This window comes from Rhododendron vialii, chromosome 13a (assembly GCF_030253575.1).
Source record: "Rhododendron vialii isolate Sample 1 chromosome 13a, ASM3025357v1".
Taxonomy (NCBI): domain Eukaryota; kingdom Viridiplantae; phylum Streptophyta; class Magnoliopsida; order Ericales; family Ericaceae; genus Rhododendron; species Rhododendron vialii.
In genome coordinates this window covers 6,521,857-6,532,439 of record NC_080569.1, presented here as the reverse complement: position 1 = coordinate 6,532,439, position 10,583 = coordinate 6,521,857, and the positions used below count along the sequence as shown (strand labels likewise).

Below are 10,583 nucleotides of genomic sequence, written 5' to 3'. Positions count from 1 at the left end.
TTCACTCCCGATCCTCCATTCACTTTCTTCTTAGTAATCACCTCCCATTTTACCAAGTGCATCTTTTTCTTGTCCACAGAATCACCCCAGAAAAATTGTCGCTGCAATTTCTCAATAGAATGTGCTACAGCCACATGCATTTTGAATAAAGACATATAGTAAATAGGTAGATGACCAAAGTTAGAGTTCAATAGAGAGAGTCTACCTCCTGTTGAATTAAATCTCCTTCTCCAAATGCTCAATTTCTTACCCCTCCTGTCCAAGACTCGTTCCCATGTTTTATTAATCCTCTTCAGATTAGCACCCAACGGCAATCCCAAGTATTTGATTGGCAAAGACTCAATTTTACACCCCATCATCTAAGCAAGATCTTTCACATCCTGATGACAAATCTTAACACCACACAAAGAGCTTTTGGAAAAATTAATTTTCAAGCCTGACATAAGCTAGCTGGAAACATCTGAGCACCATTTTTATATTAGCCAACTGATAGGCACGTAATTGTTCACATAAGCGCCTCCTAATCTATCTTTGTTAAGTCCATTTATATTGTTATTTGGAGATCAATAATGTGATTTTTTGTCTTGTAGGTGTTTGGAAGCTTAGATCGTGAAAGCCTATTAATTATTGAACGTTGCCAGAGCTCAGAGGATTGAATCATGAATTGGGCCTTGGGATTTACTGCTACCGTCCAACAACTTCCATGTGCTCTTAGAATTGAAATTGGTTTACAAAATACACATGTTGGTGGGTCCAATAGAAAAAAGGCACATTCGATCATGTATTGGCCTTGCTATGGTGGGCCAGAATAGAAAGAAAAGGCTTTTTTCAAGTTTTACCTGGCAAGGGTTTTAAACTATTATAAAAGGAGAAGAAAAAGGTAACGGAGAGGGAACAGGGCTGCCGAGAACGTAGAACGGGGCTGTCGAGGTCAATATTGTTTAGTATTCTCTTTTCCTTTTAAGTTTTTGATGCTTGTTCAATTACTTGCACTCTGATAACTAGTTTTAATTTCTGTTTTCAATAAAAGTTATTTGCTGGTATTTGATTAATTGATATTTCTTGTTTATTTTTCATCTTACTTGATAGAAGCATGTTTCAAATTAAGGTTTCTTTTATTTCCTGCTTAATAATAAGTGAGTAGTCGTATAGGTAGGGTCGCGAGATGATTAGCACGCCGTGATCAGTTTGGGTACTGCTCCTATTTTCAAACAATAAAGAAAAAGCAATTTTAGGTTAATAAAGAATATTCGTTAGATGAACCCGGGCATTATCGGAGCCTATGTGAACGGGAGAACGGGGGTCCAAAATTCATTCTTCGCTATACATGGGTGAACTGCGACCATAAGGATTTGCATCTTTCAGGGTATCTTTTTCTCACTAAAATCGAACGTTTTAAGAACACTGAATGGAGCAGGTTAATCTGAACTGGTTACGAGTGTTATGAATCCTACGACCTTACCTTATTTTTAATTATTCGAAAAATCAAACAATTTCTTAATGTTAGTTAATCTCAACATCAAACTATAAGGGGTGGCTACCTAAGAGTCCGTTTAAATTATAACAACCCGAGTTTTTAAGTCAGCACACATCACCGTCTTTGTGGATTCGACTCCGGTCTTACCGGATATTGTGCTGCGTCGGTTTTAGCCTTACGCTTGGGGCAACCCATTGTTTTAGGACTAGGAATTTGTCAAACACCAACTCCACTCTATCATTGTCACAAAAGAGAATTGTATCATCCGCAAATTGGAGATGAGATAAGATAACACCATTAGCCCAAATCTGTGTTCCTTTGATTAAGTTTAATTCTCTAGCTCTTTCAAACAAGATATTCAAAAATTCAACTACAATATTGAAGAGAAAAGGGGATAAAAGATCCTCTTGCCTGAGACCTTTCTGAGTTTGAAATTCCTTAGTAACTGAACCATTTATTAGAACAGACATTGCCACGGTAGAGATACACTCTTTAATCCAGCCACACCATTTTTCCCCAAAGCCCATTTTCACATGCAAATTTAGTAAAAAGCCCCAGTTAACACAATCGTATGCTCTTTCAAAATCAATTCTAAGAATTAGGCCACCTTGAGAACTGTTTTTCCAGCTATGTATCACCTCATTAGCAATAAGAACTCCATCCAGAATTTGTTTCCCCCCAGTAAAGGCAACTTGAGACTCACCAATTAAAGAGGGGAGATGCATTTTAAGTCTATTAGCCAATACTTTTGAGAGTATCTTATAGACCCATCCCACCATACTAATGGGACGAAACTCTTTAAAAGTATTGGGGCAATCAACCTTAGGGATCAAAGAAACAAAAGTAGAATCAACCTTAGGGATCAAAGAAACAACGTACCTTTTAAGTGCACTATTTTTGTCAAATGTTGCAAAAGCCATTTTTAATCTTAACCCATGTTGAGTCACTCGAGTAAATTTCATAAGAAAAAGCAACGCACAAATGTCGAGGCGCCAATAAATGATTTTGAGAAATCTTATGCCAAATTTTGCTTGAGTGTTGGCAAAGCTATTTTTGGACTTGAGAAATTGCTAACTATTGGAGATCATTCTTTTAAGGCCTCTTGTTGAATTATAACTTTGGATTGAAAATGACTCATATATCGCTCCTCCTGCATATTAACCATAGGTCAAGAACCAGATTTAAATTGTTGACACGAGAACACTCAGTCGTCCACTCCACTAGCAAAACTATCATGCTGGCCATAATTCGAGATGCTTTAACATGCATTGTGGCACGTATTGCTAAAGTAACTTCATGATTTCTGTCCTATGCTCAGCAAGCCAGTTGCGCTATCCGGACCATCATTAGAGATACTTTAACATGTATTACGGCACGTATTGCTAAAGTAACTTCATGACAAAGGCGGTTAAGATACTTAATTAAACTTGCAACTCGAGGATCACGCCTCTATTGTACCAGTTGTGCTACCCCTAGCCATCAATCGAGATGCTTTAACATGCATAACTTGCAACTTGAAGATCACTCATCTACTCTGCCAGCTGTGCTACCCTAGTCATCAATCGAGATGCTTTAACATGCATTATGGCACGTATTGCTAAAGTTACTTCATGACAAAGGCAGTTAAGATTCTTAATTAAACTTGTGACTCGAGGATCACTCCTCTACCAGTTGTGCTACGCTAGTCATCAATCGAGATGCTTTAACATGCATTATGGCACGTATTGCTAAAGCAACTTCATGACAAAAGCGGTTAAGATCCTTAATTAAACGCACATACAAGCGAATCTCATTAACTGCGTAGTGGTTATGCCATGTTTGTGTCTCTTTAATGATGATTTTGGAAGGATTCCACCTCTTGATCCTGATATCCTACACAGTTGCACCACGAGAAAAGACACAAGTTAATCGCATATTTGGCAATAAGTTAAGATTATCAACAGGTGTTCTTTAGTTAAGATACTCATAAAAGGAAAAAAAAAATGGAGGTGTGACAGTTTTTTTGGTCAACATGGTTTGAAACTTTCATTGATAAAAGAGAACAGTACATAAAAAAATACGATTATCATTCCATAAATGATTCAGTAGCTAATCAAAAGATCTAGCTTTCAAATATGAATACCAGAACCTCGTAACCTCACAGTTGATGGGTAAGTAACTGCAACATTTTCAAATCGAATAGCATCAAACAAAGCATGAACTTATGGACGTGAACTCTTGTCTTGTACTCTAAGAGCCAAAATGTGGATTTGTCGTTCTTTCGTTATCTTTGTATACAAAAGTAATCCCGTGATCATCGACAGGTGTTTTCCGTTACAAACCTGATCGTACTATTTATATGGGATCTGTATTTCCTTCAGAGTCTCATCCATCGAGTGAAACAATTAGACACAAATCACACATACAAGCAGTCACACTGGCCGGGCGGCAATATGGCGAGGCCCCATAGGAGCCTCGGCCTACTCGACGACGTCAGAAAGGTAGCTGAATAGTTGATCACAAAGTTTCTTTTTTATTTTTATTTTATGACAATGCAGTTACCACTTTATCCCCACTCAATGCTTGCCTTCCATGCATGTTCGACAATTAAGCATTTTGTGTCATTAGAGATTCAGATAGCCGTGTTGTTTTCAAGAAATCGTGACGAATGTATCAATTAAGGTAGAACCTATCAAAATACACAGTGCCACTTGCAAGGGAAATCACTAAAAATATTGTTAAGGAAATAGAATCCCACATTGTTTGGGAGTGAAATATGTGATCACTTAATAACATCTGGGACCTCTCCACTCATTGCCAATTGGTTTTGAGATGGATATAAAGTTTTCACATGGTATCAAAGCGGGATCCGTTCCACCCCACATTTTAAAAATTAACAAATCCAGACCCTACGATGACAGACCAGCAAAAAGGCTGCACGATGATAGGACCCAAAAGTGGCCACACGTGACAGACCTCAAACGCGGCTGCACGTGAGGGGGGATGTTAAGCAAATAGAATCCCACATTGCTTGGGAGTGGAATGGGTGATTACTTAATAACATCTGAGACCTCTCCACTTATTGCCAATTGGTTTTGAGATGGATATAAAGTTTTCACAAATATATCCCGATCTTTCATTGCACCTAGATTTTGCGATGCAGTGCCCTAGGTTCCTCCATCTCCACACATTGATGGAGGCCAACAATGTGCGGTGGTGGAGTGGCCTGGTACACCGCGGCGATGCCCCAGGCGCAATAAATAATTACTTCATTGAAGGGGTGTATTACAGCCTACTCATGGGAAGAACCTCACTTCACATGATTCGATCAAAATCGTTCTGTTTATTGGGTGCATTGAGTTGATCGTCTGAGCAAAAAAATAAATCGTAGATTGAACGTTCTTATAGTCATATGTGTTGAATTTCCACATATGGAATTCATGTTTGTTGGCTCAAATTGACCCAGATTGAGCATAGCCTCTTTTGTGTGTGGACTTTGGGAGCTTTGAAGATAAAGATTCCATTAATGAAGAAGAACTCATTTGAGAATTCCCTTCTCTGGCATGGCTCATGAATAGTTTGGTTTACGCTTATAAATTGGAGCCTCGTCTTTTGTATTTTTATCTCTCTTGAGTGAGAGACCAGAGAGGGAAATTTGTGAGGTCTGTTTGTCGTAGCAATGTAGGTTAGAGATGAGAGAGTGTGGTGAGGTGAGGTGAGAAACCTCACTTGTAAAGCTTCTATCGTCTGAATAATTGCTCTGGTTTACCTTCATAGATGTACCCAATTTTCGGAAAACACGTATATTCTGTGTTTGGTTTTGATTTTTGGGGCACAACAATATGATGAAAGCACATTTATCTTAACAATTGAACGTGCATAGCTTGATTTTGAGAGTAAATGAAGAAACCACATTTGCCGTTACAATATCACATGACTATTAATGTTTGATCCACTTGATTTTTTCGTACAGAAAAAGTCTACACGACTTGCAAACCTATCATCTTTGTACACTTTGTTGATACAAACATGGTTTTGTTGATAGTTGTACTACTTAGTACTCTTAGTAACACATATCGTACAGGCCTTGTTGTGCATTAACTCGTTAATTACACCTTAATCACCAGGTGCATGCCTCAGTGTCACTTGTCAGCATTAGGCTGGATGGAAAACAAAAGGATTAGTTACAAAAGATGATAAGCATGTGCACATGCATTTATTAGATATTAACCTCTCACTTTTAATTTCACATCTACTACTAGATTTACTAAATTAGTACTAACAAATGTTCAAATCATCATTTATAACAATAGGACTGGGGATGGTGTTGTGCACGGTATTACCAAGTACGCCTATCACGTGTTTACATTAGCCTGTAACATATTCAAAGGATTTGTCACAAAAGATGCATGCATGGTAGTAAAGACCAAAGACCAATTAGCTAGGCTCTGTTTGGCTTGGTCTAAAATGTCTTCTTTTTATTTGTTTATTTATCGGAGCTTGGTTTAAAATGTTGCCTTCTCTATTTTTTTTGGGGGAAAAAAAACCATATGAGGACAAAGATAGCCCAATCAGCTAAGCAAAAAACCACTTAAAAAGCCTCTTCAAATATTAAAATTTTAAAAAACTCAACCTTTGATACACGCGAACAATGTAGATTTTTAGATTCACTACTTCTTATAGCAAAAAGCCGATTATTTGCACATCCAAAACGAAACGAAGATTTTGCCTGAAATGGGCAAGATTTTTTTTCCTCGAAAAAGTACGATACCCTAGTGAAAAAATTAATGTGCGATTATTTAGTAATGAATTGAACTAATTTCGGAGGATAATGCTGCAATCAAATCTCCAAAACGTGATTTGTGTGAAACTAAATGAAACAAGTACTGTACATGTTCAAACAAAATGAGTTATCTGTAATTTGTTTTGGCCGTGAATGCATGCAAGCACATTGCTATCGGGCTGTGGAAAACCTCTATAAAAAGGCACCACAGGAAACAAATTTAGAACAACAAAAACTTAAATCTTCACTGATCACTGCAAAAACATAAATCTTCACTTCACTGCAATACATCTTCACTTACTCAAAATTGCAAACTTTTCCATCTTACAAAATTTCTCGAGCTCCTGCTCCACTCTTCTTCTCCTTTGCATGGCAATGGCTTTCTTCAATCCTATACACACTGCAAACCCTGCCACTGCCTCCTCAACACTCGAAATGCCAACCAGTGAAGGCATTTCACCATTTCTCTTGAGCTTTTGCTCAACTCTCCTTCTTGCGGCTTCGCTTCTCTTCATCCTTTGGAAGAGACGAGCAACGCCCCTCGCGCTTCCACCGGGCCCAAAACCATGGCCCATTGTCGGAAGTCTCCCAGGACTACTTCTCACAAAGAAGCCCGCGTTTCGTTTGATACACAAAATGACGGAGGACATGAACGCCGAAATCATTTGCATCAGCCTATGGGGTGTCCACGTCATCCCCGTCACCTCTCCTGAAATTGCCATCAACTTCCTGAAAAGACATGACTCGGCAGACATCACGAGCAGAGGATATCTAACAATGGCCTTAACCATGGGTGGAGAACAATGGAAGAAAATGAGGAGAGTCCTCGCTTCCGAAGTTCTCTCAGCACAAAGGCATCGGTGGCTCAAGGGCAAACGAACCACGGAAGCTGACCACCTCGTTGGGTTCGTGTATAATCAGTCCATGGACTCGACTGCCGGGGGTGTGGTGAATGTGAGATTCGCAGCCCAAGATTATTGTGGGAATGTGGTAAGGAAGATGGTTTTCGGGAAGAGGTTTTTAGGAATGGAAGGGCGGATGGAGGCCCAGGAGTAGAGGAAGAAGAGCACGTGAGTGCCTTGTTCACAATTCTGTGTGTCTGATTATCTCTCATGCTTGCGTCGCCGTCTTGATTTGGACGGTCATGAGAAGATCATCAGGACGGCCATTACAAGCGTGGCTAAGTATCAAGATCCTGAGATCGATGAGAGAATCAGACATTGCACAGAGGGTACCAGAACTGAGCAAAACGACTTGCTTGACATCCTCATTGGGCTCAAAGAGAAAGATGGTAGCCCCTTACTCTTACCAGATGAGATCAAAGCCCAAATAGTTGTAAGATTTCTCTCTCTCTCTGGCACTGCTTGGCCTTCAAACCTCGCCTTCAAATGTAAGGTTGAAAACCCCAAGCGTAGGGCTAGGTCGTCGGTAGCATAATATCCGGAAGTCCGGGATCGTACCCACAGAGAATTCGAATATAGCTTAATTGGATTGTAGGTTTTATATGGTGGTTTCGGCGTTTAAGACGGCCAACTTGGTTTTCCTTTAAACGGTGAAAATTGCCAAGGCAAAAGACTAGGATAACGCTTAATAAACTCAAAGGAGGCAAGTCTAGGGATCGTCTAACCCTTGACAAAGGATGTTACCGGTTCTCAATTTAACTCAGGCGAGAGTCACGACCGCGTGCTCACGCCCGGAAGATTTAGCTTTAATGACTACGTTTATCAAAAGATGTGATTAACCGGAATTAAATCAACCTATTTTTGCTAATGTATCTAACACATAGGGGGCCACGAGCCCTCAATATGTCGCTTGCCAAGACTGCTTGACTAAGCTTCATACCAAGGAGTTAACACGCCTCGCTTAGACCAAAAAGACTAGGTTAATGAAATTTCGAAAATCAAGATTTTAAGCCCGAAGGTTTGAGAACCAAATAACCACCTAAGTACTCGGGAAAGATTACCCCGAGACTTGGCCTATCAACTACTCATACATAGCTAAAGCATGGAAGAGAGCATAAAAACGAGACATGACTATTAACCGATAAAAACGAAAACAAACTTGATATTATAAAAGATCTAGTCCGTAGGAACAACTTTAATAAACGAGAAATTAACAAACGAGAATTACTTACTTGAGTTCTAAAGGAAATAACTTGAAAAGCTTAAAAGACCATTAATGGAGGAAAAATAAAAGCTATTAAAGACCCTAGATCACAAAGGGGAGAGAGGAGACCCCTATTTATACACAATGGGTTTCTCTCTCCTCAAATATCTAAAAACATACTATAAAAGGCAAGTATTCCATAAATGGAAAGCCCAAAAAGCAGCAAAATATTTGGCCGAAGGCTCTCCGTATCGATACAGAATAAGCAAAGTATCGATACCACATCGTTAAGCTGAAAAGGCCAATCTCCCGTAACAATCCCGTATCGATACAGATTATGGCCGTATCGATACGGGAAGCTCTGCTTGGAAAGGTAACAAACGCGTATCGATACGCCTTAAATCCGTATCGATACGGAATGCTTATCTCTGGTTCTTCAAGCCAGCCTCCCAATCTTGACACCCGACGACCGTTGGCTTGCCCGATACTCCTCGCCTTCGTTCTTTGGTCAATTTGGCACAAGTTCCACCGGGCGATGATTCTTGAATTAACTTGGGGGTTGACTTTGCACTCAAAATACGCCTTTTAAGGGCGTTTTGCCTGAAACACTTAACAAACTACCTTACGAGCAATATTGACTAAAAATTACAAATAATAGCTAGAAGCACTTCTAACTAACGGACTTAAGCACCACGATCAAGCAATCTTAGGTGCGTATCACACCTCCCAACTTGAGCTTTGCTAGTCCCTAGCAAACTAAAGCAAAACATATTTAACTAAGCTACGCAATCTTCCCGAGATTCAAGATACAAAAATTATGCTCAACTACTACAACTAGGCAAGAGTCCAAAACACCCCTTCAAATCCGAGTACGTGCAATCCACGCACAAGCATGCCATTAACTAGGACGAACAAACTATGCCATATTAGAGTAGTCAAGCACGTATGCACCACAACGAGTTTCGACTCCAAAACTCACAAGGATACGCTCTTATTCAACTTTTTACTCAGTGAGATACAAGTTACATCCCATGACAAGCGCTAGCGAGTAAATGCAATAGCCAGAGACAAAAAGCTATGCATGCTATCGAAGGAGCGCTAAGAACGAAAGAAAAGCTAATTATTCACAACTATGCACGTCAAGGAACAAATCATACTCAAAAAGTAATAGATATCAATCATGCATCAAACGGAGTTAATTAGCTTACAAAAGATCAACGGAGGACTTTATTAGCTTATAACGACCTTGGATACAAAGAGAAATGGACTACAAAAATGTAGTGGCCATATACTAGCTCGGGTCAACTACCTTTGGCCACTACTGACCCTAAACTACCCAAGGCATGACCACATATCGGCCAAACACCAAACAAAATTATGAAAAAGAAATAAAGAAAAACTTCTACCACCGACTCTACCACACATACTTGTCATCCTCATCTGGCTTCTCATGGTATTAAGCATCGAGCTCCTCCTCCTCATCGGACTTTTCCTCCTCCGGAATGTAAGCTAGCCCAGAGGTCACACCAATCCTCTCATCATAGTATTCAACCCTCTTTCGGATATGATTTTGCTTTTTCATAGCATTTCTTTGATTTTTCTTTGAGGAATATGGTCATTTGAGGTGAGATTTGTAAGGAGAAAGATTGAGGGGTCAAAGTTGAGGGCTTGGAGAGCGAGATGAAAATTTGGAGTTTTAACATTTGTAGTGGAAGAGGAGAGATAAGGAATCATGTACCAATTTTTGCCTTTTTGCATCCCAACCACTTCTATCACATTCACACTACCCCCAAACCTTCTTAAAACATTGAAAACTATAGACACACAACCCTCCGAACATCCGGTTACCTAGGTTTGCACAACGAAAGAGACTCGGACTATGGTTCAAAATAAGGACAAAGTGACTCTTATGTGGTTTAATCAAGCAAAAATGCCTTGAATCATTTCCTAAATACGCTAACAACTCCAAACAAGATGCACAAGAGATATAAACACTACTCAAGCATGAACAAAAGATATTATTTACGCAAATGCGGAAAATGAAAGCAAAAAGCATGGGATGCTTAAGAATGAATCTCTACTCTAGCGATGCACAACACTTGACTTGACTTTTAGGCTAAACTTGTTCATTAAAATTCATGTATATGCACGCGACATGGATTCAAACACATAACCAAATTCGACGGGATACACGACTCTTGCCATTGACACAATTGAGCATAATTAAAGTATCTAGCA

General features: G+C 39.5%; 1 pseudogene; it reads left to right on the top strand.

The window, feature by feature from the left end:
- Positions 1–6,530: 6,530 nt before the first annotated feature.
- On the top strand, positions 6,531–10,071 carry LOC131313818 (tryptophan N-monooxygenase CYP79A68-like; annotated as a pseudogene).
- Positions 10,072–10,583: the final 512 nt, after the last annotated feature.